Source organism: Lissotriton helveticus, chromosome 12, assembly GCF_964261635.1.
Source record: "Lissotriton helveticus chromosome 12, aLisHel1.1, whole genome shotgun sequence".
NCBI classification, from domain to species: domain Eukaryota; kingdom Metazoa; phylum Chordata; class Amphibia; order Caudata; family Salamandridae; genus Lissotriton; species Lissotriton helveticus.
In genome coordinates, this window is record NC_136073.1 from 730,051,771 (window position 1) to 730,077,025 (window position 25,255).

The window sequence follows — 25,255 nt, forward strand, 5'->3', positions numbered from 1 at the left end:
ATTTTGTGAGAATCCAAATAAAACATTTTCAATAATTCGCATAAGGTTGCAGGTTTAGCACGATATAACAACTCTAAATAACTAATTTCTCACATTATTAGTAATGTTAAGTTCTGCACCGCACCTTGCTTCAGAAGTTTCTGCAAAAATTACAGAAAAAATATTCATCAAATTTGCCACGCTTTGGAACATTTTTTTTTTATTGATGTCCTCGATTGAAGATATGCACTCGTCCAGTCATTTTTTTCTTCAAAATATGTTAATACATTTGGAACATTCATTGCACAAAACATTCAAACCGATATAAGCATGTACTACAATTGGAATTATAAAACATCTGTTCAAAATGTAAACATGTTTTTAAAAATGATAAAGTTCACAAACCTTGCTTTCATTTTTTTTCTGGTTTAGTGCGTTATTACGAGTTTGTGGTTTCAATGAGATATTTTTCTGAGAAGGTTTGAGAGCCTAAAGGGAAAAATGAACTTTAAACTAAACTTCCAGTTTACTGTTTGTGCAATTGCTAACATACATTTTTCGACATTAGACAAAGGTATAAAAATGTGCGTTTGCTTTGATCATTTGATTTTGCAAAAGAAATAATTATGTTTTCAATCTGTAATAGAAACAGTTTAATTGGCTGATGCGACCACCAGTTTGACTTACTAATATTTTGTTTTAAATTGACATATTGAAATGGATATATTAAGATTACAGTAATATCACTGTCAATGTGCAATGATATACGACATTAGGGATATTTCTACTCTATGTGAGGTCCAACAGTATTCTGCAGTATTTGTGGTGGGATAGCCGGCTACATACACTGAAATATCAACAACCTTGATGCATATCTCAATCATGGTCAAGCATAGATATATATTCCCAATGTGACAGCAACCTTGGAGGATGCAGTGTTTTTGTTATGTCCTGTGTTTTAAACATCCCAAAAAACTATTGAATACTAAACTTATCAAAGTAAATCATTCATAATAGATGCCTAGCAGGAAGAAAACTATTCATGTATGCAACTCATATGCAATCAACCCAGTATAAACAAAACGTTTTAAGAAGGTTCACAAACTAGTTCCTGCAGTGGGACACTACAACACAGAGGTGCTTTTGCTCAATTTTTCAAACCCATCCTCCTTATATAGCTGACATATAGCAATGGATTCTTTCAGTTCAGTCTCACTCAATAATACCAGAAGCGGTTTCTCTTTAACTGTATAAACAGCAGCGGTATGCACACATCCTTTAGAGTGGAACAAGCTGGGTTTTGTGGCTGGAGGACTCAATGAAGGGGTTCTTGATCTATGTTTACCCCCATGTCCTCCTCCAATGTTCAGATATTCAGCGGGCTTATTCGGCACAACATTTCTAAATATTATTGAATTTGGTTGTGCATTCCTTAATATCTCTGTTCTTCATTACCCTCCTTCTCTAGCAGCACTGAGGTCTCATAGCCTTGATAGTGACTTTGAGAATAGGCGGAGGAAAAATCTGATTGGTCAAGCAAGGTCCACCATGATGAGTCTTATACCATTGGCCAGACCAAAGGATGCCCGCTCTTTCTGGGAGGTGCCACTCCTCCAGAAAGAGGATACAGATCCAACAAGGAATTATGGGGCGGAGTGAGGAATTTAGAGTCAATCGTACATGAATGATGGTGAGGGCTAGCCAAAACAGCATAACCATTGATATTTGCCTCCCATATCCAAGTCATATGGACTACTTGAAAAGTAAAAGGAAAATCAAGTGTGCATATACTGCTTTTATCATGCTCAAAGCACTCAAACCTTCAGTATTAACCTCGGCAGCAGCATTTCTACGATTTCTCACAATCTTAACACAAAAAAGGAATTAACCTCATGGAAAATCCACCTGCTTTATTTTTAACAGTCAAAACCTCAGATTTTTTCAACTGCATTTTTTTTTATACAATTGTCTGAAAAATACAGAGTAGAATATCTGTGCCCTTTAAACTCTTCAAGTTATGTACGTAATAGAGATTTGATTTAACTTCCTTGAGAGATGTATGTCTTCACGTTTAAAGCGACACTGCATTTAAATAATCACTCAGAGAGTCCCTCCTTACTTCTCTGTTGATCTAGAGTTTTTCCATTTTTTTTCCATACAGCTGAAAATATTTATTATGATTGTTTTAGATATGTTTATGTTTTAATGGTGATTGATCTTGGTTATGTCTGCAACAAGAAGTATACATATTTCACACAGTTTCTTTGTGCAGCCTGCAGCCACCGATGGCGCAACAAGAACACGTCGAGCGTGCAGAGATTTTTTGTGGGGGTTGTTGTGAAATTACAGGACAAGCATTGGCATAGCTAATAGGTCTCACCTTTGGGGCCTTATACGTGTTTAGCCAGAGCTATTGACTATACCAATGCCTTTAAGCTGTGCTGTAGAGAAGTGTGGCTGCTGTGCAGCATGCTGAAAAGTTTTAATAAAAAAGTGTCAGACGCATTTTTGTTACCTTATATAAGACCAAGAAGGCATTCTGTAGAACTGAGAATATATGACGTTACAACAAATTCCGTTGCAACGCATGCCTTTACCACGCATGCGTTACAATGGAATTCGTTTACCACGCATTACATTTACCACAATTACTAGCGTGGTGACGTCATACGTCGTTAAGAGAAAGCGGAAGTTTATTTTCCGTTTTCTCTTAAACGACGCTGATACCCGACGTGACTTCAGGTGAGTTTCTTTTTTGGGGGGAGACCCCCCAAGCCCCCCTTTTTTTACTTTTTACCTTTACCACATATACCTTTACTACAAACCTCGTAGTAAAGGTATGCGTGGTAAAGGCTTTCGTGTTAACCACGCATGCGTTGTACTGCATGCGTGGTTAACGATTTCGTTGTAAAGGCTTCGTTGTAATGGCCGTTTCCCAGAACTGAATGAGCATATTAAAAAAAGTATTAACAATAAAAAATGTCCTCAGTTTTCTTTTGTTCTTGCAATGTTGGCTCCTTGCTTCTGCTTATTCCAATGGTTGTTGGGTAAAGTTTTTTTTTGAGGAGGCATAAACAATCAGAGGGTGAAGGTTGGGAACTAGTACCCGTATTATAACACTAGCAGCGGCCAGACGCTAGGGGACAATCAACAGATGACAGATTTCGAGAGCAGGCTGAGGGGATGCTGAGGTGGAAGTGGTGGTGGTGGTGACTGGTGCGGAGACGATGCTGAGGTGATGCTGAATGATACTCAGGTCTTGCTGAGTAATGATGATGTGGTGGTGTACTAGTGCAAAGGCGATTCTGAGTGATGCTGTGGTGGTGCTGGATGGCGCTGAGTGATGCTATGGTGGCACTGAGTGATGCTGTGGTGGCCCAGAGTGTTGCTGTGGTGATGCTGAGTGACGCAGAGTGATGCTGTGGTGGCGCCGAGTGATGCTGTGGTGGTGCTGAGTGATGCTGTGGTGGCGCTGAGTGATGCTGTGGTGGCGCTAAGTGATGCTGTGGTGGCGCTGAGAGATGGTGTGATGACGCTGAGTGATGCTGTGGTGGCGCTGAGTGATGCTGCACAGCAACATGGGCAGGGTGAGGGTAGGAAGGTGAAGAAAGAAGGGGTGGTGACGGCGAAGCAACACAGGAGGGTATGCAAAAGCAATAGGGGAAGGGCAGGAGTGCACGCAAAAGCAACAGGGAAGGGAAGAGACAGAAAGCAACATATTGGTGGGTCGAAGCACAACGGAAGAGGGTGCTGGTTGCGGGAAGCAATAGTTGAAGCACAGGGGCGAGATCAAGTTGGCGTGGAGAAGCAGTCAGGCAACAGAGCTAACCGAGTGGGGGGGGTTAGATATGTACATGAGGGAAGAGGCATAAAAACACATGCACTTACAGCAGTACTTCATAAAAATGAAAAAAGAAGTGATTGTAAATTGTAAAGATGCAGATTGTAAAGATGCATGCTACATGAGAAGGACAAACACAAGACTGGCAAGATAAGAAGCAGGCAAATGAGAATTACAAGGAAATCCAACGAGTGCTAAGCAATGGGTGGGATCCAAGTCCCTCCATGTTTTTGGTAGCCACAATATGCCTTGCAAGACAGTGCATGTGCAGTCTAGTAGGCTCGACCTAAAAACAAAGAAAAATTTGGGGATAAGAAAAAACGTAAATGTGATTATGCAGGTCCTGTTCCTCAAATAGGCACTCCCCGCAAACGGGGAAGAAAAATCACTCAAAAATGTGTTCTTTCACTGCAAAAAGAGACAGTAACCAATCAAGTAAGAGACATAGAAAATAGCATTTTCATTTGAGGTACATGACTAAAAGAACTGCCAGGTAAAATAAACAAAAATAGCATTTTAAAACTCTGAAACATGGTATAATTGATTTGAGAGGTAGTACTACGACAGAGGTAGATTATAATACGACTTTTTGATTTTTAAGTCATGCATTAACATTGAAACGCTCAGCCAATTGCATAAGAAATGCAGCAGCATTTCTACGATTTCTCACAATCTTAACACAAAAAAGGAATTAACCTCATGGAAAATCCACCTGCTTTATTTTTAACAGTCAAAACCTCAGATTTTTTCAACTGCATTTTTTTTTATACAATTGTCTGAAAAATACAGAGTAGAATATCTGTGCCCTTTAAACTCTTCAAGTTATGTACGTAATAGAGATTTGATTTAACTTCCTTGAGAGATGTATGTCTTCACGTTTAAAGCGACACTGCATTTAAATAATCACTCAGAGAGTCCCTCCTTACTTCTCTGTTGATCTAGAGTTTTTCCATTTTTTTTCCATACAGCTGAAAATATTTATTATGATTGTTTTAGATATGTTTATGTTTTAATGGTGATTGATCTTGGTTATGTCTGCAACAAGAAGTATACATATTTCACACTCTGAAACATGGTATAATTGATTTGAGAGGTAGTACTACGACAGAGGTAGATTATAATACGACTTTTTGATTTTTAAGTCATGCATTAACATTGAAACGCTCAGCCAATTGCATAAGAAATATGCAAGTGCCTAATAGTCAGAATACCAAGTACACTTGTTTTGTTACACTAAACAGTCTCTAAATCATACCAACCAGCATAAAATGTTTATCAACCAATAGAAAAAAGTAATCCGGGACTGTGAAAAACAATATTGTTTTTCATACAGTGAAGGCAAAAGGGCCTTAAAAAATAGCATAAATAATTCACAAACAACCACCTAAACCAGATATTCATGGCAAAGAAGCACCAACAATCCGTTTGGCCCATTTTCTCGGAGCAACACCTGTAAGAAAGTTTTCATCTTGGTCACACTATTACAACTAAAGCATTTATTTCCCACTGTAGTACGTACAAGGGGTATTGCAGAGAAATCTAAAAAAAAAAGTCAGGCTTGTTAAAGTATATTTTGGTGCTCTGTTAAAGTCTCCTTTGTGGTGTTTGGGACTCCCATAAATACATTCTTAACTGCTAGCACATTATCCTACCATTGGTTTGTCGTAAGAAAGAACCTCGAGTCAGGAATGAATACCGACATGCAATGTAGTATGATGGAATTTTCACACTACGGGTCGGTCGCCTGAAATATGTAGGTTACCACTTCACCCACAAAAAGATTTTTTTAAAAGACTTCCACCAGTTACTAGACTATCGCAACCTTTCCACATCAGGGCGCTTTTCTCGTTTCACCTTTCAGCATTAATTAGGAACCAAACCGTTACTACTGAGGGACTCAGGTATGAAAATCTATATAACAAATACACTTATTACGGATTGCTTGACTTTACCCTTTGTATAGCAAACATTTCCATGAATCCTTCCCTCATCCCCGATACCCAGACTCCATCTGAAGAAACCTTGATGCCCAAAGCCCTTCTACAGTGATTCCTACGACACAAGTAAGTTGATGGTTATCCATACACCATTTTACTGCATTCGGTCAGAGGCTATTACAAGAATATGCATCTATTTTAACGTCTATCATGTTGCAAGTGAGCCTGCACGCAAAGCATTCACTGGAAGTAAATGTAAATACTAAACACTTTTTGGAAACAATAAAATAAGGAGTAAATCTGTCCCTCTCCAAAGATTTAAATATGCTAAATCAGCAGTGACCAAGAAGCAAAAATGCAAGAGAAATACTTTGTGGCTAAAATATATTAAGATGAAATAATCACAAGTGAAGGATCTAGTGAAAATACACTGCATTCACAGCACTTGCTTTTACTAGACCAGCTCGAAGTAGGAAATCTCACCCATAAATACTTTTGCTGCTTGAGGGATACAAACAGCATTTCAATGACGAAGAACGCATATCAAAGTAATTGTTTCTGACCTGAAGACTGTAAAGTCATCACGTGGCTCAAGAATTATATGGGCAATTAACCATAGAGGTTCAGGAGTTTGCAGGCAGGTACCCAAAGAAGGCTTCTAAGCTATTTCAACACAACGTTACCCCCAGCCCTGTTTTGTGCTGAAGTATGTGATGACAAGGATGTCATGGCGATTGACTTTGAGGCATTATTAATCAAAATGTAAAAACCTGCTGTAAATATTATATTTTAGACAGCGTTTATGCTAACATCCCACATCTCTGGTTATCAACCATTAGCAGGCTCCATCTAGCGGAGTGGAGTGCACTGTGGTGATTGAGCTGGTCATGATTAGAGTGCTCTAGTGTACCATAAATCTGCAGCTCAAACCAGAGTACCTGGTTCAGTAGACAGAAAGGAAAAAACATGGCTTCCTTGCCGTGGTCTCAAACGAAAAATATTACCGTTTATGAAGATTATGCAAGATACCAGGTAAAGGGCTGGTCTACAGTCAGACGTGAAAACAAAGGCTTAAAAATAAACTTTAATACTCCTCCACATGCACCACGACACACAACATACGGGAACAAGATGTGCGTGCGCGCCTCTAGTTAAAATAAAACAAGCAATGGCTGCACGGCCGTGAAAGTAATAATTCTGATGTTTTATTAAAGATCATAAGGATCACTGAATGTGTGGGATTCCACAAACTGAGTTCATGTATAATTATTCTTTACTGAGGGCTGATTTAGCATTTGAAAGACGGTGCTCTATTTGACAGAGTGGCGGAGAGCATTACCTCCATCATGCTGATGGATCACGTCCCTCAGAACAGTGAAAGGAATAGCCATCATGAAGGTAAGTAACAAACATTTAGAATTTAAAAAATATGGTGTAGGGGTTCCACTGTGCTGAGGGACATCATGACAAAAAAATGTAAAACAAAGGGCAGCAGAGGGACCTTTCTCAAAAAAGTGCTAAACTAATTTTAAAAAACTAGTGGGCAAAACGTCTGCAAAGGATATTTGAAGCCCCTTGGCACTGCCATGGTGAGGAAGGGGGAGTGTATAATGGCTGGGTAGAGAAGGTAACATTGGCTGCTGCTGTTCTCTTCTGGGTGGAGAGGTGGTTGGCTTTCATTTGTCTGTCTTGGCTGGAGTGAGTAGGAAGATTATACTCCTCTCTTCTGAGCGGAAAGAGTAGGGTGACTTCCACGGCTGTCTTCTGGGTGGAAAAAAGTGTTTTGTCTTCCATTACTCTCTGCCGGGAAGGGGAGAATAAAAGAGCACCCAATACTCTCTCTCGGGTGGAAGTGGATGGCATTGCTTCCATTATGCTCCACTGAGAGAGGGAGAGTAGTGGTTTTCACTAATCTCTGCTGGCTGAGAGTCAGTGGATTATCTTTGAATGAAGAAGAGTAGCCTGGCTTCCATTAGTCTCTTCTGGTTGGCCGGGAATAAGAGATTTTCCACTACTGTCATCAGCAAGGAGGAGAGTAATATTGCTTCCAGCACCTGGCTTGCAAGAATAGAGTTGAATAAAATTTTCCTTAAATTCATAATTTGGCCCCTTCAATGGGGAGCTTGCACAGTCCCTTTCTCTTTCACACACACTGGAGTATAGGGCTATCAAAGGTTATTAGCTGTCTCTGTGTGGCACTGAATCTGATCAGCATCAAGGGTCAGATGTCCTGTGTACTCGCCAACAGGGCGTAAAAGGCATCCCATTCTTGTCCACTGTCCAGGTCACAATGTCTTAGCCAATATTCATGTTCCCAAATTCATCATAGTAGATGGTGCTGTTTCTGATGAAGTTTATAGTTTCTTTTATTCTTTAAGCGGCTCCTCTCCAGCCTGGACGCTATTCACCGTCCTCTAGAATCGCATGGCTATCTCTATCCTTCGATAGCCACCAAGGCAAGGCTGGTTGTGGCAGAACTTCAAGAGACCCTGTCCGGGGTACCAACAATTTTCTGATAGAGTCTGAGGTCTGGGCATCACTTTTTGGGGTTTTCTTCCCAGAGTCTGGTGGCGTCTCCAGAGTGTTCGCTTGGAGGCCAGTCAGAACTTCAAGAGACCCCGTCCGGGGTACCAACAATTGTCCGATAGATACTGCAGTCTGGGCAGCACTTTCTGGGGTTTTCTTCCCAGAGCCTGTCGGCGTCTCCAGAGTGTTCGCTTGTAGGTCTGTCAGAACTTCAAGAGACCCCGTCCGGGGTACCAACAATTTTCTGATAGATTCAAAAGCCTGGGCAGCACTGTCTGGGGTTTTCTTCCCAGAGTCTGTCGATGTCTCCAGAGTATTCGCTTGTAGGCCAGTAGGTTCGCGAATGCGCTGCAATTCAGCTTCAAAGGTTCGGGAAGGCTTCTCATCTGGGGTCTGTAATTGCAATGGGTGGTGCCTCAGGGCTGGGACCAGCTTGTAGCTTGGTATCGTCCGAAGAGCTTCATTCAGCTGGTGCATCTTATTCAGCTGCTCCTGCGCACTATGCAGCTTAGAGCGGACCTCTTCAAATGCATTGCGAAGGACCGTACTGTCTTCAATTAGTTTCGATATTGTATCCATCAGCATCTCCACGTGGTTCTCATTCTCCCGCTGGAGCTGGGCATATTTCTGGTTGTAGATCTCCAAGGCGTGCCGGTTTTCCAGCTTTAGGGAGTTATACTGCGCCTGTAAGTCCAGGAGCTGCTTCTTGGCTCCTTCATACTGGTTCTTCGGGATCATGTGCCGAGAGGGGAGGGCGGCGTCGTGGTTCATGGCGCCTTCCTTCTCCTTGCTCAGGGCTTCTTGAGCTTTTAAGTTCTGTACCCCAAAATCTTCCTTGGTCTTGTGCTCCGCACGCTCTTTCTGAAGGGACTGCTCCAGACTGGACCGCTGCTCATACACCACTTCCACCAGGGCAGAGAGAGTCTCTTGCTGCTGCTGGAACTGGAACTGTGAGTGCCTGCATAGGTAGATCACGGACCCCAGGCACGTCACGAAGGCCAGCAGGCAGAAGACTACCTGCAGTATCCTCATCTGCCTGCGAAACCCGCAGGCGCAGAGTCCCATCATGGCCGGAGAGCTTGATTCCTCGTCAGGAGGGCCGGGCCCTCGGACTCCCGTGGTCATCTTGGCCGCAATGTCCGACTGACAGACTTATGGGCCCTGCGCGGGCTAATATAGCCCTGCTCAGCCTCCCGGATTGTGACGTTGTTGTGATTCACGGCGCCGCACTGTGACGTGGAGTCAACGCGCCTTGCGTCCCACACAGCATCAACCCTGGATGTATAAGGATGTCTGCACCCTGAGCAGTGCAGCCGTGTCATCCTGTGTGTGGATCAATGAGCGTGCTGTGCGCCTTTCCTGGGCACGCCTGGCCCTTCAGAGCCTGTGAGGGGCTCCTCGACCCTGACATGGATGGATGTGAACAAAGACTCTCAGGCGAACATAGGAAGCACGCTGCCTTCGACGCACAGCGCATCCCTTTTTCCGTGGAAGTGGCCCGTTTCCACAACGCTGCACTCTGTGCGTCCCGAGGGACCAGAGAGTCTGCAGCCAAACTCTCACCAGAAAAGGCTGCGTCTTTGCACCATATGAGCGGCTTTGGCGTATTCCTGAGAATTCTGCAGCGAGCTGTCGCCCTGAGTACTTGTGACTCCCAAAGGGCCCTCGAATTCTCTTCTTGAATTTTTCTCAGATAATAAGTCCTTAAAATGACTTCAATTCAAAAGGCTTGAAAGCCATCTCCTGGGCCTGTGAATAACAGAGGCAATTTGTTCTTTTTGAAGCTAAGCAGTGTTTGTTTCCCTTCTCTCGCCCCCAGTTAATCTTTGATTGAGAGTACTTATTTACAAATCACAAAAAATACACACAAACGCTTCTCGTGCAATCAATGGGATTAGCAGCGCTGACACGCAACAGCCCTTGCACGTATTGGTACAGCATGGGCTCCAGCAGCGCACACTGCCCTACCACGGGGTCTCCACAGTCCTGTCCTGAAGTGAGCTAGCTATCTCATGCTCCATTCCCATTCAAGTCCTGGCCTCTCTTCTGAAACCACAGTGGCACAAGTCAAAGTGTGTAAAATCCAGTGAGGACATAATAACAGTGCCTGTTAAATAGCCAATGGAGCAGGGCTGGACTTCACATTTAGGACAGAGGGGAAACGATCAGTACCCTTATAGGGGTGGCTGGAAGCAGGGCCGGCTTTAGGGCAGTGCGACTGGTGTGGCTGCACTGAGCGCTAACCTGTGGACGGGGCCCAGATCTCGGGGGGGGGGGGTGCTGTGTTTAGTAATAACTTATGATTGGAGAAATGGGGGGCACTTTTGCCCAGTGGTAGTGAGAGAATCTGAGGAGGTGGTCATGGGTTGTGGGGGCGCCAGGAATGATTATCTCACCAGGCGCCACCAGCGCTAAAGCCGGCCCTGGCTGGAAGGAAGAATTACCAGTTATCCAGCCTGGCTAGAAACTGTAAGGAAACACACACCATTTTTGGGGGAGCATGCATACATATTAACTTATTGACTCAAAAATGCCGATGAAGTCAGGTAATTAAGAGGATGAGTTCAATATGGTGAATCAGAGCGAGCACTTTGGAAGGACGTATAGGTGTGCAAAGCCGGTGACCCCATTAACGTCACTGTGATTATTTAGTACTAACACGTTCAACATGCACAAGAGGTGAAAACTTGGATACCCCTTTTGCCACTAAATCAGGTTTTTTAATCGTAAACCACTGGCCAATTAACAAATGTCTTGAATCATTCCTCACACATGCCAGTGCATTTGGTTGATGTGCAACTCTGAGGGACAGATCCCTGCAGGCACACTGGTCTCTTCAGGAAGGGAGACGTTCTTTCAATTGGAGGGAACTGATGACAGTCTACAGGGCTGTCATGAGTTTTTGTAATCTTCTGGGGGGTCACAACCTGGTTGTCCGGTCAGACAACCAGGTAACTTGCTTATCTGAACCATCCGGGCGGGATTCGTTCCAGGTCTCTCAGTGTAGTGGTTCTGCTTTTACTCCATTTCGGGGCGAAGAATCTTCAGTCTCTGGTTGCAGTGCATGTCCCAGGAGTGGACAATGGGGTGGCGGATGCCCTCAGTCAGTTTCTCCCTCCCTCTCACTAGCAGGCGCTAACCCGGAGGTTTTTTGTCGAGAGGTTTGGTGTGCCTTTCTTGGGCCTATTTGCTTCCCGGCACAATGCACAGGTTCCCAGTTTTGTTCTTGCTCCCATCAGGATGGGCTTGGGTTTGGATGCTCTGACTGATCCTTAGTCAGACCGCCTGCTATGTGCCTTCCCCCGATTCCTCTTATTCCCAGGTTTCTGCCTCTTCTGTGCGCATATGCACCCTGAACTTTTTTCCTACATCCAACATACTAGACAACCGAGGCCCATATATTCCCTGTTTGATTTGGAGCCCAACATACAACCTCTCAATAGTACAAATGGCAATACACTGGTGAAGATATTGGATGTCGTTCTTTAGGTCCGTAACATGTCTTCCACAACATTTTTCCAATCTAACTTGCTGGGAAATGCCAACTGTAACTGATTCTTCAGAGTGTAATTGAACTATTCTACCTAACCATTGCTCCTGGGATGGTGGAAAGAAGTTACAAAATCATTTACAATTCATTCCCTTATACATATTTTCCGTATATATTGAATGTCAGATTTGGTATTAATGTTGCTCCAAAAGCTAACTTTTGGTCATTTAGACATGTAGCTTCCGGAAGGGGAAACTTTACTTATGTTTCCCCTTCCGGGTTGAAAACCGCGATCATTACAGTTGATGGATACAAACTTCGGCGAACAACCCAGGAACTATTAAGTAAGTCGGTACTTGTGCCGCGTTTTTTTGTTATAAGATTAGACCACAATTATACGAGCTAGGACATGTCGTCTAACTTAGGGTTTATTTCCTTACCTCTAGATCCCTCCATCACCTGATGTTACGTGAGTGTGCTGAATCGTGTCCCGCACATGCTGTTTTCATTTTTCGTTTATAGCCACATTAATACACCCGTTCACGTTATGTTCCAATTGACGTTTCATTTAACCTTTATATTAATATTCACTCACAGTTTTATGTACACGCCATGTTTTTATAAGCCGATCACTCGTATCACTTCCCCACTGATTCCCCACCTGCCTGCTACGGTAATTACGATATACAGACGTTATTTATTGATTTCGTAGACACAAACTTAGCGCTATATCTTTATGTTTATGTTATGGAGCTCCCAGATGAAGGGTAAATGACCCGAATTGCATTGGAGCATTGGCATTTTTCGAAATTTGATGGATTTAAAGAATGTATACTACATCTATTGAAGATCATATGGAATTGAAAGTTTTTCATGAAGAATAATGACTATATTTGAATAAATGGTGACATCAACTTGTATGGAATCTTGTTTCACGAAAACCCAAGGTGTGCCCACATGACAGGGATGCCACTATTATCTAATAGTGGTGCTTGAACTGTGCTTATCAAAACTATGGCATATTTAGAATTATTGCCCAAACCACTTATGGGACCAGTAATATGCAAGGCGAATTTCAACGCAAATATAGTAGGGAAATCTACAAGTAAGACAGGCAATCACAGAGTCACCTGAGATGTATCACTCAATATGCAAGGTCCGCAATCCTTAACAACATTTTCAAAGGCTTTATAAATGCCAGGCCGCAAAAAAATCTTCACGCACCCTCCTTTCCAAGGCATGAATCCCAATAAGGCCCTCATAAGCTAGTTCTAACACCTTTCTCCTCAAAGTCAGCACAAACAATTAAGCTAGCCTACATAGGATACTATTCTTACATGTCCATTCAAACAAAATTTCTGCAAATGGTTTGACATCTTGAGATAAATTCTTGCACCTGGCCAACCTGAAACTACCCATGCCATGATTTTCTTCAGCTCTACATCTTCAGCCTAAACATCTCTTCACTCATTTTCAGATAAAGTCTCATGCAATGTATCATCCCAATGATATGTTTGACATACTATATCATTTTCTTTACACTCCCACTTATACTATTCATCCAATGGCATCCTGGATAGAAAATGACCAACAATCTCCCGCTTCCTGGGCACATATTAAATGCCACAGTTCTTGTTAACAGTACTGGAGTTTGGCAATTCTAGGATGGCTTTTTAACCACCCTTAGTACTGAAAAGGTAAATTAAAGGATTGTGATCAGTATTGACAATAAGAACAATTGTTACTTACCTGTAAACGGTGGTTCTCCAGTATTGGTGTCTTTCATAGATTCACATGCTTGAATATTCCCTGTCGTCGAAGTGGGAGCCCCACGGTAAATAAAATAGCAATAAAAACCAATCATACATGTATATAAAAACATAATACATAAATCTTAAAACCCATAAATACTCATAAGTGTCAAAGTTAGCATTAACACATAGAAATACATTAGAAGAAGAAAGGCACTTTAATAACATATCCATGTCATTATGCTAGTCCAAACTACAGCCAATCAGGCGCAAGCACCCCTCTAGAACCTTCTCCTCAGAGGCTCAGGCCCTCAGATTTTCGTAGCACAAGAGTGACAAAAGAGTCTAGGAGGAGAAGCAAGCCTCTTAGAGGAGGTGGGTGGGTCGCATGTGAATCTATGAAAGACACCAATACTGGAGAACCACGGTTTACAGGTAAGTAACAATTGTTCTTCTCCAGTATTGGGGTGTCTTTCATAGATTCACATGCTTGAATAGAGTAGTGAGCAGTAATAGCCAGCCGCAAGACAAAATAGCAGTGCAGTGGCATAAAATGCAATGAAATAACAAAAAGCTGCCAGAGAGATAATGATAATAATAACAACCCATACAGGCGGAGGGAAGGAAAGAGGCTCACCTTATTTAAAAAGATTGCAAAGCACCGCTTGGCCTACTGCTGTATCAGCTTCGTTGATCGTCTCTAGGCAGTAGTGCTTTGTGAATGTGTGCCTGCTGGACCACGTGGCTGCTCGACAGATTTGCTGAAATGGCACACCAGCAAACAGGGCAGTAGAGGATGACATCACCCTGGTGGAATGAGCTCTCACTGTAGAATGAAGAGGCTTGCCGGTCTTCTGATGACAGAATGAGATTGCTGAGGAAATCCAACGTGCAATAGTTGGCTTGGTAACAGAACGGCATTTGCGCATGCGTCCGTAAGCAATGAACAGTTGATCAGACCTACGAAAAGGCACTGTGCTGTCGATGTAGAATTTAAGGCATCTCTTAACATCTAATGAATGTAAACGTTGCTCCGCCGGAGATTGGGGATTAGCGAAGAAAGTCTTTAGGAACACTGGTTCATAGAGGTGAAAATCAATTGGCACCTTAGGCATGAATGCCGGGTTAGTGCGAAGCACAACACAGTCTGATTTGAATTGAAGGAAAGGAGGCTGAATCGTGAAGGCGTTGATATCACTCAAGCAACGAGAGGAGGTCAGGGCGAGAAGGAGGGTAACCTTCCAGGTCAGAAATCTCAAATCTGCTTTGTAGATGGGCTCAAAAGGCGCCTTCATCAATTGCGCCAAAACAACGTTGAGATGCCAGGTAGGAGGAGGACGCTGAATGGGCGGAAACATCCTGAATAGCCCCTTGAAAAACGGACGAATGACTCTGGAAGAGTAGAGAGAGGAAGGCCCATCCTGCCGAAAACGAGATATTGCCGCAAGGAAGACCTTCAAAGTGGAGTGGAAAAGTCTGGATTGAGCCAACTGCAGAAAGAACGGCAGAAGCTGAGCAGGAGAAGAGTGCACGGGGTGTATGTTGGCAGATGCACGCCAGTGACAGAATCTTTTCCACTTTAACTTGTAAGTCTTTACTGTGGACAGAGCCCTCGCATTGGCAAGAACGGCGAAATGTTCAAATGGGCAAATTCAAGGTGCCCAGGTTCCAGGCCGATAATTTGAGAGAGCAGGGGTCCGGATGGCAGATCTGACCCTTGTCCATTGTGAGGAGATCCGCCCGAGGGCGAAGGAGGATGGGTTTGCACTGTGATAGAAGCAGCAGTTCCGAGAACCACGCTTGTCGAGGTCATCTGGGAGCGATCACGAGAATGTGGCATGGCTGCCTCCGTATCTTCCACAATACTCGAGGAACCAGCAGGATCGGCGGCAATGCGTAGGCGAATAGATTTCACCCGCCCATCAAAAGGGCATTCCCGCATGACCCTTGGTGGGGAAGCCAGCTTGCATAAGACGGGCATTTCCGGTTCACAGGGCTCACAAAAAGATCCAGGTTTGGGCGACCCCACAGCAGAAAGATGAAGTCTAGAGTCGGCTGATGCAACTCCCACTCGTGGGTTGAGGACGCGCACCTGCTGAGGGAATCCGCCAGGATGTTGGCGATGCCTGGTACGTGAACCGCTGTCAGGGTAATTTGGTGACGGAGTGCCCAATCCCAGATGCTCTGGGCCAGCTGAGAGAGGAGCGGTGACTTGGTGCCGCCCTGTTTGCTTAAATAGTGCATACTGGTGGTATTGTCGATTTGAATGAGCACTGATTCTCTTTGAAGAAGAAGACGGAAAGACTTGAGCGTGAGAAAAATGGCCATTAGTTCCAGTCTGTTGATGTGCCAGGAACATTGAGACAGTGTCCACTTGCCCTTTATGGATAACCCCTGAAGATGAATTGAAATTGAATGGAAAATAAATTTATAAACGCGCAACTTTGCCCAAAGGCATCAAGGCGCCTACAAAGAAAATCAGAAAAGAGACAAAGGCTAAAACCCAAGGCTAAGGATATGCTCTGCCAAAGAGCCAAGTTTTTAAAGCCCTTCTGAAAGAAGGCATTGAAGGTAGGCTCCTGATCTCCAGGGGAACCATATTCCACCATCTTGGGGCCAGGTTAGAAAAAGCTCTGCCTCCCCATTTGGCTCTGCGCACCCGAGGTACAGTGAGGAGCAGTTTCGACGAGGAGCGGAGGTTCCTTTCAGGTGGGTACAAGGAGAGGAGGTTTTTTATGTCTCCGGTCTCCTTCTTGTTTAACGCACCGTATGCCAGGCATAGCACTTTAAATGAGATCCTAGCCTCAATTGGGAGCCAGTGTAGGGATTTCCTGGCAGCGGTCGCAGACGACCTTTTTGGGAGATCCAGGACAAACTTCGCCGCAGCGTTTTGCACCGATTGGAGACCTCGCAGCAGACCTTTATTGGCCCCGGCATACAAGGCATTGCAATAGTCGAGCCTAGATGTTATCAAGGCCACGACCGTCTGTTTTCGAGCTTGCACAGATAGATAGTATTTGATTTTGCGCAAGATTGCAATGATGCCCCAGCAGGTAGATATGGTCCGCCTTACTTGAAGAGCCATGTCAAGGGAGGGATCAATCATGACCCCCAGATTTCGTGCTGCCCGCGTTGGAGCCGGGCAGGTCCCCAGAGATTCCGGCCACCATTCCGCCGACCAGATGTCATCCTTCTCGCCGAATACGAGGATCTCTGTCTTTTCGCCATTTAGCCGCAGTGAATTGTTAATCATCCAGAGGGCGACTGCCTCCATGCAGAGTCTAAACTTGGAGGCAGAGGAGCTGACAGACTCGGCGAGAGACAGTAGGATCTGCGTATCATCGGCGTAGGATACTACCTCCATCCCAAAAGATCTAATAAGCCTGGCCAGGGGGGTCACATAGATGTTAAACAGGGTCGGGCTTAACGCCGACCCCTGTGGGACCCCCCAATTCAGCGGCAGGGATGGAGATAGGAACTCTCCCAGCTTCACTCTCTGTTCCCTCCGGTCCAGGAAGGAGGCTAACAAGCTTAACGCCTGCCCCTCCACCCCTATCTCCCTTAGACGAGATGTTAAGACGAGGGGAGACAGGGTATCAAAAGCAGCTGTGAGATCCAGAAGGATCAGCAACGTACTTCCGCCCCTATCAACCGTGGTGCGGATGTTATCAAGCACCACGGTAAGGGCGGATTCCGTGCTATGACCCCTCCGGAAGCCATGCTGCGAGTGATCCAAGAGACCGGCGGTCTCCAGAAAGGAAGAAAGGTGCTGGTGTAGGTGGATTTCCAGCATCTTAGCGGGGGCTGGGAGCAGCGAAATGGGGCGGAAGTTTTTCAGCACTTCTGGGTCCAATGACGGCTTCTTCAAGAGCGGCTTCACAACCGCTTTCTTCCATTGGGAAGGGAAAGTACCTTCGCTTAAGGCCTTGTTCATTATTTGAAGTAGCGGGGGCAAGAGGGTCTCCTTGCATTGGTTAAAAACATGGAGAGGACAGGGATCGAGGGGCGAGCCAGATTTAGTCTTACTCAACAGGACTTCCAGTTCCTGTAAAGAAAGTGGAGGAAAAGTAGACAGCGAGCTCGAACTTGCATGTCCGACTGGTTCAGTATCGAGGGAGGTCTGGGGAACAAGAAGGACAGGTGGAGATACAGAGATCCTTTGGAGCTCAAGAGTCGCGACAATATCGTCGATTTTATCCTGAAAGAATTCAGCTATGTTATCACACAGCTGCTGTGAGTTAGTAACAGGATCAGGAGTCTTCAGGGTAATTAAAGAGTCGACGATGTTGAAGAGCTCTTTTGATGAAGTAAGAGCCCCAGTAAGATTTGAAAAGTATTCTTGTTTGACTCTAATGAGCTCCGTCCTGTATTCCCTCAAAAGATTTTTATGAGATTCTCTATCCTGCATGCTCCCACTAGATCTCCAACACCGTTCCCGCCTTCTACAGGCTTGTCTCAAAAGCCTTAGGGATTCAACATACCAAGGGGCCGAAGGCCTTTTTCTAGCATTGTAGCGCAAAGAGAGAGGTGCAAGCACATCCAGCGCTGCGGAGGTAACATCTTCGAACCTCTGCACCGCGGAATCAATGTCCTCATCTCTTAAAGTTAGAAGGGTAGAGGTTAAAGGTGCCAGAGAATCATTGGTCACCTTCCTCAGATTCCGCTTAATTCCATTTTGCTGGGACCCTTTGGTATGTTATTGGTAGGGATCATCTCCAATAACAGAGGGACGGCGAAGTGATCTGACCAGGAGAGCGCCAAAGGTGCTTCCACTGACAGCCTTCTATCATTTGTGAAAACTCCGTCCAAGGTATGGCCCGCCTGATGAGTGGCACCCTTGACTAGTTGTTGCAAACCACAGGCCGATAAGGTATCTAGGAGGCATTTGGTGTCATTTACCTCGAGATTTTCCAAGTGGAAATTCATGTCTCCCAGAACTGTGACTGACTCGGATCCAAAATATGGTTCCAGAATAGTAAGCAGATGATGAGTGAAATCCGCTCTAGGCCCAGGGGGTCTATAAATAAGCACCCCCTTAAACGGGATGGAGTGGGGTGCGTTGATGGAAAAATGTAAAGCCTGAATAGCCTCACCCGGAACAGATAAGGGCGTCGTATGACACGAATAGGAGTCCTTATGCAGGATGCCAAGCCCTCCACCGACACGTCCCACTCTATCCAGCCTGACCAAAGTATAACCATCTGGGACCGCTTCGAAGAGGTCCGGCCCCGAGGATTCTTTAGCCCAAGTTTCCGTTATAAAGACCCAGGAGGGGTTATATACCTCCACAAAATCCTTAAACGAAACATTATTCCTGATCAACGATCTGGCATTGATCAGGTACCCAAGCTCTCTGGTAGTGTCTGAAAGATGATCTGCCAGGGGGGTTGGGTTAGTATATGCGCATGGGGGCCCAACATCAATACGGTGTGACCTGCAGCATCCACAGATGGAGGCCGATCGTACCGCCTCAGGGGGAAACGTGTGATGGCAGGGTAATCGCCCAGGTTTCAGATCTAACAAAACCTCAAGAGGATATGAAAACCGCCTGGGATGGGTCCCGAGACCGTTGGGCGTCCCCTCGTCCAGCTCGTCCGTAGCGCGGACGGGCGCAGACGGGCTGGACTCTGGCGTGACTCCGGCGTTACTGCGGCACACACGCCGTGCGCATGCGCCGTGCGCTAGCATCCCTGCGTTAATATAGGGCTCAGGCTAGTCAACCTGACTGCTGGAGCGCTAACCTGCACTGGCCTCAAGCGTCCCTTTCTAACCCCTAAGATGGCGGCAAGGGTGACGAGGAGCAGACAAAAGACCCGCTAAATCGCGGTGAGGACCCAGTTTAAATGCAAGTATGTGGGCAATTGTTTTAAAAACAAGGTTTACTTAAAATAAAAATCAAAGTAAATGGAAAAACGGGCATTTAAAAATTCACAGCGCTTGGAGCAGAGCGGTAACACGCAGCAGAGAGTAGCCTTATCAAGGCTGACCTTACCTCTAGCCAGCTCTTAAGTATACTGCGCGCTTCACGCTTGCCTCAGTCCAGTCAACCTGACTGCTGGAGCGCTAACCTGCACTGGCCTCAAGCGTCCCTTTCTAACCCCTAAGATGGCGGCAAGGGTGACGAGGAGCAGACAAAAGACCCGCTAAATCGCGGTGAGGACCCAGTTTAAATGCAAGTATGTGGGCAATTGTTTTAAAAACAAGGTTTACTTAAAATACAAATCAAAGTAAATGGAAAAACGGGCATTTAAAAATTCACAGCGCTTGGAGCAGAGCGGTAACACGCAGCAGAGAGTAGCCTTATCAAGATGTGCACCCCAACCTTCCAGGGAGGCATCTGTGGTAAGGACGAGCTCTGGAGCGATGGTCAGGAAAGTATTGGCAGCGATGTTGGACGGTTGAGCCCACCAGCGGAGAGCGGACCTCATTCGAGTGGTCACCAGGACCAGATCGTTAAAAGAGCCGGTGACCTGACGCCACTGTTTGTCCAGTTCCCCCTGAATAGGACAACTCTTGAGCCTGCAATTTGGGATCAGGGAGATGCAGGAGGACGCCATCCCGAGAAAAGATTTCAATACATGAACTGAAACGGACCCTTTTGAATGGATGAGAACCACTAGGCGTAGAATCCGCAGCTGACATTTGTGAGACACGAATGCCTTCGCTAGCAAAGTATTCAGACTGGCGCCTAGAAAGGTCCTGCAGGGAGCTGGATCGACTTGAGAATTCTCTGTGTTTTGGTGATTGAGAGCATTAACACAGCTCCTTGCCTACAACCACGAAGTGGCCGGCAGCGCTCGAGCAGTTCTCAGATAGGAATCAATAGAAAAAGCAAGCGGAGCACATTAACACAGAAAGCCGCCTACAACCACCTTGGGCCGGCCGCGTATAAATGATGTTCCACATGACAATAATATAAAATTATGTGTAAAAAAAGTAACAAAATAAAATGGAAAAGAGAACATATTTGAGGCACACAGAGACAAATTGCAAGGCACATTACTGATTTGCACAGTCGTCGATCAGTCCTTTGCACAGCGCTACATATTCATGGACAAGAACATAGCATACACAACGTAGTTGAAGCAGCATAGGAAAAAGGGGGGAAGAAGGTTGAGGAGACCTATCAGGTCAGTATCAATTGCTTGTGCTTCTCAGGCTGTTAAGAACCACATTGGTCGAACAGTGTTGTTCGGCGATAGTACTAAATAAATCTACCCGTATGCGGGCAACATACAGTTGTCTACACAGTGGCTGGTGATTGGGTATCGTCCGTGGAGTGCGATAGTAAATAAGATGCTAGAGGCGCCCATATGTCTCTGGGTCGAGAATTACAGGGCAATAGCTCAGCATAGAGGGTAGACTGTTCTTGACAAAAAATCATATCTGTGAGCCAATCCTTAAACTTGGGTGCCCTGCCCCTACCCCACCTGCAGGCAATGCAGCGTTTAGCCATCAACAATGCAAGCGCTGTGTATTTACGATATGCCACCGGTACATTTTTAACATAGCTCAGTAAGGCAGTCAGTGGCGTAGCGTCTATACGTACATTGGTCATGTGGAAAAGTGCCGTAAAAACATGTCCCCAATATTCATGTATGGCTGGGCAGTCCCAGGACAGGTGTAGAAAATCAGCCCGCGGCGCATGGCATCTCTCTCAGCTGTCTATCTCCCGCAGGTTATGTCTGTGCATACCAACTGGAGTGCAATACAACCTGTGCAAGTATTTGTAATGTATGATTCGAAGTCGGCTGCTGGCAGATATGCGTTCAGTTTGCGAGCAACAATACTCCCATTGCTCTTCTGTTATTTCAACCACAAGTTCAGCCTACCATTTCGAGCGTGACAGGGAGGGTTCCATGTTATGTCTAGTATGAGTGACACGGTAGATTAATGAGACCAGCCGCCTAGGTGAGGGGTGCTGTAATAATACCTGCAGAGGCGGCAGCATGGGAGGCTCATCGGGAAAGTTGGGGTGAAGAGCTCTCATGCCCTGTTTGAGTCGTACGTATAGGAAGCTATCCAGTGGAGTGCGCTGATTGTCCTGAAATACACTATCTGCGTTACGAAATGTACCATCTGCGTACAGATCTCCCCATGTTGCGATGGAAGTGCGAGTCTGTAACTTGTGGAATATAGCCTCCTGTAAAAGGGGCATGTCTGGGTGATAAGTCAAGGAAGCAGTGGCGAGTACAAGAAGGGAAGTTCAAAAAGTTTGGTAATTCTTTGCCATGCCGTGATTGTAGCATTGACTGTCATCTGCGTGCGCTCACGAGCGGGTATGACCATATACACGGCGCTCTCTTTCGGTATAGGGTGTGCCAACCAGTGTTCTGCTGCTAATTGTGGCATGTACCTGGGTTGTCATATCCAAAAGTATGAATAGTGTGCCTGGGCACTAATGTAGCAAAACCCACCCGATGCATATGGCTTAATGAGGATCGTCCATTTCAACCTAGCATGCTTGCCTCCCCACACCAGCCAAACGGCAAAACCTTGAATTGAAAATCTCTGCGCCCTACCTGGAAGCGCAAGTACTTCCGGTGCCTTGGAAGAATCGGCACGTGGAAATAAGCGTCCTGGAGATCGCTGGTGGTCAGGAAGCCGTCCTTCGAGAGAAGGCGGAGAATTTCCATGAGCATGCGGAAGGATTGGCGTTTCAGGTACCTGTTTAGGGTCCTTAAGTCGAGGATCGGACGCTATTTGCCGGACTTCTTGAGGACCAGGAAAAAACAGGAATAGAATTCCATCCCCTTCTGAGACTTGGGAACCACTTCGATGGCACCTTTCTGAATCATGAGTCGAATTTGTTGAAAGAGCTCCTTGAGGTGAGCTGGAGGTGGACCATTTGGAGGAGTGTTTGGAGGGAACTCGACAAACTCCAAAGCATGGCCTTTTGACACAATGTCTAGCACCCAACGGTCCGAAGTGATCAAAGACCAATTGGAAAAGAAAAGAGACATTCAACCTCCAACTTTGAGAGGGGGAGGCAAGTCATTGCTTCTTAGAAGCGGAGCCTCTGTAGGAAGACTTTCCTCTGTAAGACTTGGTAGATTGTTGCCGATAAGATTGTTGTGATTGAGAGGAATATCTTTGACTTCCTGGACTGTAGGAGCGGTACTGATTGGATACGTCGCGAAAAGAAGAGGAGGTGCCACGTCCGCGCGCACCACGAAAAGGCTGCTTACGAAACTGCCAAGTGCCTAGGGTCCTAGCCGTCTCAGTGTCCTTTTTGATGGTTTGAAGTGTGTCGTCCACATGCTGGCCAAAGAGCGATTCGCCGTCATAGGGCATGTCGAGGATTTTTGCCTGAACCTCTTGGCGAAAAGAGGTGGAACTAAGCCAGCCCTGATGACGTAAAACGGCTGCCCCCGCAAGCTGACGAAAACCAGTACACGCAATGTCCACAGAGCAGTCAATAATCTCCTATGACGCTCTCTCCCCCTCCTGAAGAATCTTGAGAGCCTCCGCTCTAGAAGGCTCAGGAATGAGGTTGATAAAAGAGGACATATCAGACCACAACTGGCGGTGGTAACGACCCAGAATGGCAAAGGAATTTGCAGCCCTCACGGTGGTAGAAGTAATAGTGGAGAATTTTCGCTCAATGGCATCAAGACGACGTCCCCCGTGGTCAGGAGGTGCGGTAATAAGAGAAGATGGACTCTTGGAACGGCGCTGCGCAGCCTGGGTGATCACGGAGTCGGGTTTAGGCTGCGCTACAAGGCATGCTGGAGAATCCTGGGTGCCCTGTATTTTTTCTCCAAACATGGAAGAAGCGCCGGAATAGAATTTGGCGTCTGCATCAGTCTGACACCTTTGCTCCAGATAAAGTTAATTATGGGCACTGCACGGACCTGTTTAAGAGGTTGACTCTTGAAATCATAAAGAAAACAATCTTCATCCTTCAGAACCATAGGAAGTTTAAAGCGTAGCGCCGCTCTTTCCATAAGTTGGGGGAAACCAGCGATATCAACAGGAGGGGAATCTCCAGATCCCGAAGGAGGCGGCGATGGTGTATGGATCTGATAATCCTCCCAATCCGCCATGGTCTCATCATCATCATCTACTTCGCCGTCTTCCCGATCCGGGCGAACGTCATCATCCTCATCAACAGCTGCTTGAATCTGAACAGATGGCGCAGATGGCCCCGGCAGTGCAGTAGACAAAGGAGCCGCTGTAGTGGCAGGCACCCTAGGCTGAGGAGATCCATGGTGAGACGGTGGAAATCGTCTATTATAATCCTCCAAAATGTACTGGAGATTAGAAATGAGGGAGAGCGGTATTTGTGCTGTGGGAACCTGCGTAGAAGGTTCCTCCTCATGAAAATAATGTTCCTCCTGATCCTCCTCATAGTCCTGACATTTGATGACCAACTCCGAAGGGCTTCGAGCTGCCCGAAATCTATCATCTTCCTCCTCATCAGAAGCAGAGTCATGCTCTGAATCCGTGGCAAAAAGAGGTGATGAAGGCTGAGAGTGTGGTGGAACCGGAAGCCGATCCAAAGACCCATGGCGACGTTGGAGCAGAGAGTCAACAGCAGGAGTCACGGAGCCGGACGTTGAAATCGGCAGCAGAGGTAATGATGCGAAGGTAGATGTCAACCACCGTAACTCCGTCGACGGGGCAACCACTGTCGATGAAGCCGTCGACGACGAGACAACCGCCGTCGACGAGGCCGCCATCGACAGAGCCACCATCGACGGAGCCGCCGCCGCCGAAACTGTCGTCGACGGAGCACCCGCCGATCAACAGGCTTTTTTCACAGAAGGCGTCGACGAAGATTTGGACGTCGACGAGACTCCCTTTTTTGGACGTTGACAAGGAGATCGGAATCGTCGACGAGACTGATTTGAGGCTCACACACACCACCGTCGACACTGAAGACGTCGACGCAGCCACCGTCGACGACCTTCTGGCAGAAGTCGTCGTCACTGTCATGGTCAGAGAGCTACAAACGGCAGATCTTGTCGTCGGACAGATTGTCGACGCTCCCGTCGAGGATTTGGCACGTTTTTTAGCAGAAACATGCGTAGAAGGAGCCGTGGACGCCTGAGAGACAGACCTCGGGGGCGTAGGCGTAGCAGGAAGAGGTGAAGAAACAGCAGGAGCCTTCTGGAACTGAAGCTTTCTATTCTTTAAGAATGGAGAGGGCAAGTCCTGCACACTGCTACGCTTGGAAGTGGCTCTAGACAAACCTGACGCAAGGCTTTCTGCATCAGAAAGAGGTGAATCCTTATCCTTCAACCTCTGCAACCACAGAAGGAGACGACCTTCCCTGTCCTTAAGGGTCTTGGTTAAGAAAGTCCTGCAAATTTTACAGTTGCCTACCTCATGTTCTGGATAGAGGCAGTAAATACACTTCTTGTGAGGGTCCTCTGAGAAGAGCCACAACTTCCCACCAGAAGCACATGGTCGAAAAAGAGATTTCTTACTTAAAGACATTCTAAAAGCTGAAGAAAATCCAAAGGAAGTAGAAAAAAACTGAGCACAGTTCAGGGAGACTCCCTTCACACGACGTGCGGTAGAAAATCTGAGGGCCTGAGCCTCTGAAGAGAAGGTTCTAGAGGGGTGCTTGCGCCTAATTGGCTGTAGTTTGGACTAGCATAATGACATGGATATGTTATTAAAGTGCCTTTCTTCTTCTAATGTATTTCTATGTGTTAATGCTAACCTTGTTACTTATGAGTATTTATGGGTTTTAGGATGTATGTAATATGTTTTTATATACATA

General features: G+C 45.8%; 1 protein-coding gene across 2 annotated transcripts in view; it reads right to left on the minus strand.

Annotated features, from left to right (window-relative positions):
• Positions 1-25,255, minus strand: part of LOC144798386 (toll-like receptor 2) — a 394,865-nt gene that overhangs the window by 130,275 nt on the left and 239,335 nt on the right. The window contains exon 2 of one of the 2 annotated variants that reach the window (XM_078669227.1): positions 385-468. The exons of the other annotated variant lie outside the window; for it this stretch is intronic. The gene's annotated coding sequence lies outside the window, so the exon portion shown is untranslated. The remainder of the gene's footprint in view (positions 1-384; positions 469-25,255) is intronic. 2 annotated transcript variants of the gene reach the window in all.